The sequence below is a fragment of the Panthera leo genome, chromosome B1 (assembly GCF_018350215.1).
Source record: "Panthera leo isolate Ple1 chromosome B1, P.leo_Ple1_pat1.1, whole genome shotgun sequence".
NCBI classification, from domain to species: domain Eukaryota; kingdom Metazoa; phylum Chordata; class Mammalia; order Carnivora; family Felidae; genus Panthera; species Panthera leo.
Window position 1 is genome coordinate 59,345,334 of NC_056682.1, and position 6,000 is coordinate 59,351,333.

Consider the following 6,000-nt stretch of genomic DNA (forward strand, 5'->3'; position numbering starts at 1 on the left):
TCCAGCATCTGGTAGCTTCTAAAAGGCAACCATGGAACAGATTAGCCCTGTTCCAATTGCCCACTGACCTCACCTCAGGCCTCACTCTGTCCTCACCCAAACCAGAGAGGTTGGTGCATTCCCAGTGGGCATGCCTTTGCTTCTCTGAGGCAGGACTTTTCCCTTGAATGCAATGGATCATGGCTTGGTGAATCCTTTTTCTCTTATCTTGACCATAATCCATGTTAAAGAAATTCCTCTAAGTTTTTGGCATGCGGCTGGCACTATCCTTACCTATTAGGAGCTATATAGCTCTTTTATTATCCCGTTTTCTTGAAGAACAGGGGGCATTCTGGGTATGATGTGTTGAGAATTCTTCTGGAGTGCTCTATGGAACCCAGCTTCTGCTGCAGAAGAAACATTTCAGTTCTATCCTGGAGCCTTGGTAACTGTGGTGTTTTGAATTCCTTAAAATAGTCTAATTGCCCATATTTGAATCATTTACTGCTTCCAGGACACTAGACAACTCTGACGATTTCTCAGAAAGCCTTTATGTGAGGGTGCGGCTCTGTGAGAGGGAGGCTGATTTAGAGAAAGCACACCCTCTGGGAAGTAGCAACCTCAGAGAAATGGGTTTGAATAAATAGAAAAATGAAACACTGACTTAAAGTAATTGAGTGAATACTGAATGCATATGTTTTAAAAACTAAAAAAGAAAACTATCTTCTACCATAGGGTTTCAGTAGGGTCAGGAGCTGGGTAGGGAATTGTGTGTTTCTGTCTTCTCTCTGCTTTCCTGCACCTTCTCTCCCTCCCTTCTCCTCCCCCCCCCCCCCCCCCCCCCCCGCCTCCTCTCCCTCTCATCTCCTTTCCTCTCCTTGCTCTTCTCCTTCCCTCTTCTCTCCCTCTCCCTTCTCCTTATCTATTCTTCTCCCTTCCCCTCCTACTCTCCCCTGTCCTTCCCTCCTCTCTCCTTCTCCTCTCCCTCTCCCCCTCTCCCTTTCCTTGCTCCTCCCCCTCCTTCTCCCTGTCTCTCTCTCTGTCTCCCTCCCTCTGTCAGCCACCCCTGTGCTAATATTCTCTCAACTCCCTTTCCTCAATCCCTCTGGGCACTTTGTTCTTTAGGAATTGAACAGAAGCCTGGAGATTTTGTGTTCAAATTGCTAGTTTGCTGCTTAAACATGTTTTGCAGGAATTGTGGAGGATATAAAAAATTTTAGAGAAATATGTGGTATATTATTCTGGATATAATCATTCTCCTTGAAAACCACTTCTCTCCCAACTCTATTACCTACCTTCCTTATTCTCCTTCTCTGGAAATTTCCCTTTCTCATCTCCAGCCCCATTTCTAATGGTCTGAATATCTTGTTAACCCAAAAGTGAATATTTGTGCACAAATTCATTGAATTTAATATAATGATCTTAAGACTCATACTTCAAAGAAACAATTTGAAATAATCTTGCACTGCTTTTGTTGGCCAAAGATAAGGAAGCTTTATTGAGACTAAAAGGTGATGTTTAATGAAGTTAAATAAGGCCTGGATAATATAAACTACCTCTTACGCGATCATTTATATTTTTCTATGGCAGACTCTAAGTATACAATAATAGCAGTGAAGTTCGAATGACAAGAAAGGATGTCTGGGGTAGTTTGTAGGTCATTTGCTGGCTTTGTTCCTCCACCAATCATAAGGCACTTACTATGTATCAGGATGATGTGTATAGGCTTCAGGGCAGGGGATTTGGGTTCAGTCATTTGATACTGAAGACAGACAGATGGCTACTACACCTTGCCTTGGTCTTCAGGGATGTGGAAAGGCTTTCGGAAAATTCTGTAGTGTAAACTGGATGGTGTGTGTGGTATGTGAAAATAACAGAATTTTCCTAGTAAGGAAAATCAGATCCCAAGATATCGAGAGACTTTGGAGATGTGACTGAGAAAGTTTTTGGATAATCTCTGAGAAATCATGAAAGATAACAGAGCCGCAAGCAATGGGGAAAATGGAATTGTAATTCTTAAAAAGACAAAGAAGGCAAATCCTATAAACTATAGATTATTGGGGCTTGATACTGATTCTTGGTAAGAATCTTAAAGAGAATACTAGATGGTGGTTCCTGAGCTCTTAGAAAGGGAATCAGTGATTATGAAGAGCCAGCACAAGATCACTAAAAAGAAATTGTGTCAGAATGTTTTCATCTGCTTTTCTGATAGGATTATTTGACTGGCAAACTTATAAATGGGATTGATACAAGCTGTCTACATTCCAGGAAGGAATCGGACATGGTCCCTCCAGTACTCTTGGGATAAGGGTAAGAAGCAGGATATCATTTGCTTTTTTTAGATCATGAACAACAGAAACAAGTTCTAACTAGCTTAAGAAAAAAAAGGGTGGGGGTGGTTTATTCAAGGATACAGAGCAGCTTGCAGACTCTTCTGAAGGGCTAGACAATCAGGTTTGGAAATCACAAATCAGAATCACATCCAAACATCACAGAGCTGGTCTTGTGAGCACGTGACAGCTTATCAACACTGGCATGAACACCACCATTTGCATGACCAACACTGCTGACCCTGGTGTCCCCAAAAGGGTATAAGGCTGTTCCCACCCTCTGCAGAATAGAATCCTTAAAGTTCCAACCTCTTTGCATCTCTAGCCCCTGGATCTGCAGTACAGCTTGATGCCTCCGATTAGTGGAGCATAGATCATATGCCTGCACTCCAGCTGCAAAAAGAAGCTGAGACAGCCAGGAGCTAACATTTTTCACCTTTTATCCTGGAAAGATGATCTCTGCCTTCTAAAAGACTCAGAAGGTAGGTAATTGCCCCAAATGGAAAAGAGGTTCAGATGGTGGCTGCCATTAAAAAATGGTTAATGTCCTACTCACAGAGGCTGAGGGATAGGGTAATTGGGTAGGTTTATGAATGGTTGAAGGACCACAGCTAAAGCTTGCTAATTAATCAATCCTTTTTAATCTAAAAGAAGGTTTTTATTGGCATACCACAGGACTCTGCATTTTTGTGCTACACAAGATTTTTTTTAATGAGTGGCTGGCTGAAGACAGAAAATAAGCTTATTTTATTCGTAGGTGACACAGCGCTAGAGTGGAATGCTAATACATGCAAGGGCAAAATCAGAATTGCAAAAGATCTGTAAAAGTCTGAACCAATCAGCCCATATTACAAGACAAAGTCTATCAGTAGTAAATGGTAGGCTCTGTTTTAGGGTTTTAAAAATCCAGCTACTACCATATGTAGTTGCTGCTAAGAAACAGGCCATAGTTTAATGTGGTTGCCAAGAAAGCTAATTAAGCCCTAGGCTGCTTGAATAGATGCACAGTATTTAGAACAAAGCCTGCCTCACTCCACACTAAACAGACCACAGCCGAGTGTTGTGCCAAGCTGTGAGCACCATAGTTTACCAGGAGCCAACAAGTTGGAGGATGGTCAGGGGGGAGCACCAGGATGGTGAGCAATCTCAGACCCCTGGTATAGGAAGAAAGGTAAGAGAAACTGAAAGAGCTTGGCCTATGAAGAGAGGCCTTGAAGGGAGTAGCCACCAGTTACCCAAAGAGCTTGCACATGGAAGTAAGGTAAGATTTATCCCACAGAGTGTGACGAGTTAAAAGTAAGGCCAAAGTGCAAATCATAGGCAGTCTTTTATAAAAGAAAGACTTTCTACCTGAGTAATCCAAAGGCGGAAGAGCCTTGGATGCTGGGAGGTAGTAAGTTACCTGTCAATGGAGATATTCAGGTAAGAGACTAGTGGCCAGTCCTACAGTCTTCAAAGGTGCTGTTGTGGAGCCTCATCTATGCTTAGGATAAATGAACTTTCAACCTTTTTTTGTTTTAATATTTTTATTTAAGATTTTATATTAGGGGCGCCTGGGTGGCTCAGTCGGTTAAGCATCTGACTTCAGCTCAGGTCATGATCTCGTGGTCTGTGAGTTCGAGCCCCGCGTGGGGCTCTGTGCTGTTAGTTCAGAGCCTGGAGCTTGCTTCAGATTCTGTCTCCCTCTCTCTCTGCCCCTCCCCCACTCACTCTCTGTCTCTATCAAAAAATGAATAAATGGTAAAAAAAAATTTCAATAAGATTTTATATTAGAATAGCCATAGCATTTATTTCAGGTGTACAGCATAATTATTTGGTATTTGTGTATATTGTGAGATGATCACCATAACAAGTATAGTTAACATCTCTCACCATATACATGATTACAAAAATTTTTCTTGTGATGAGAACTTTTAAGACCAATTCTTTTAGCAATTAATCTGTTCTCTGTATCTATGAGCTAATGTGTGTGTGTGTGTGTGTGTGTGTGTGTGTGTGTGTGTGTGTGTGTGTAAGATTTCACATGTAAGGGAGATCATACAGTATTTGTCTTTCTCTGTCTGGCTTATTTCACTTAGCATAATGTCCTCAAGCTCCATCCATATTGCCATAATCACACGGTGTTGTTGGTGTTATGTTCACAGGTGTAGCTATCATCTGTCAGCACACAACACTATTGCAATACCAATGACTATTCATTTTTATAGCTCAATAATATTCCTATATGTATGTATGTATGTATATATACATACCATAATTTCCTTATCAATTCATCCATCAATGGACACTTAGGTTGTTTCAGTATCTTGGCTATTGCAAATAATGCTAATGAACATGGAGGTCAGTGGGGAGTTGCATTTTTTTTTTTTTTAATATATACCCAGAAGTGGAATGCTGGATTGTATGGTAGTTCTATTGTTAATTACTTGAGGAAACTCCATACTGTTTTCCATAGTGGCTGCACTAATTTACAATTCCACCTGCAGTGCACAAGGCTTTCCTTTTCTCCACACTTATGCCATCACTCGTTTATGTCTTTTTGATAATAGCCATTCTAATGGGTATGACATGATAAATCATCGTTTTGATTGATTTGCATTTCCCTGGTGATCAATGATGTTGAGTACATTTTCATGTACCTACTGGCCATCTGTATGTCTTCTTTGGAAAGATACCTATTCAGATCCTCTGTCCTTTTGGTTTTTAATTGAAGGATAGTTGACACACAATGTTAAATTAGTTTCAGGTGTACAAAACAGTGATTCCACAACTCTATACATTATGCTATGCTCCCTACAAGTGTAGCTACCATCTGTCACCATATTGCAATACCATTGACTATATTCCCTATGCTGTGCTTTCCATCCCCATGACTTATTACTGGAAGCCTGTACCCTCCACTCTCCTCACCCCTTTTTGCCCATCCCTCTACCTTCTCCCCTCTGGAAACCTCTTTATTTATGGGTTTATTTCTGCCTTTTTTGTTTTTTGTTTTCATTTGTTTTGTTTTTTAGATTCCACATATAAGTGAAATAATATGGTATTTGTCTTTCCCTGACTTATTTCACTTAGCATTACATCCTCTAGGTCCATCTGTGTTGTCACCAATGACAAGATTCCATTGTTTTTTATGACTGAGGAATATTCTATTGTATAGGAAATACACATCTTCCTTATCCATTCATCTATTGTTGGACACTTGGGTTGCTTTTAACTCTCGGCTATTGAGAATAATACTGCAATAAATATAAGGGTGCATATTATCTTTTTGAATTAGTGTTTTCATTTTCTTTGGGTAAATGCCCAGTAGTGGAATTACTGGATTATATGGTAATTCTATTTTTAATTTTTTGAGGGAACTCCAAGCTATTTCCCACACTGGCTGTACTAATTTGCATTCCCACCAACAGTGTATGAGGTTTTCTGCACATCCTCATCAACACTTTTTATTTCTTGTGTTTTTTATTTTAGCCATTCTGACAGATGTAAAGTCATACATCATTGTGCTTTTGATTTATATATTTCCCTGATGATGAGTGATGTTGAGCATCTTTTCATGTGGCTGTTGGCCATCTGTATGTCTTCTTTGGGGAAGTGTCTATTCAGGCCCTCTGTCCAATTTTTAAAAGATTATTTATTTAGTTTTTTTTAGTAATCTCTACATCCAACGTGGGACTTGAACTCACAACCC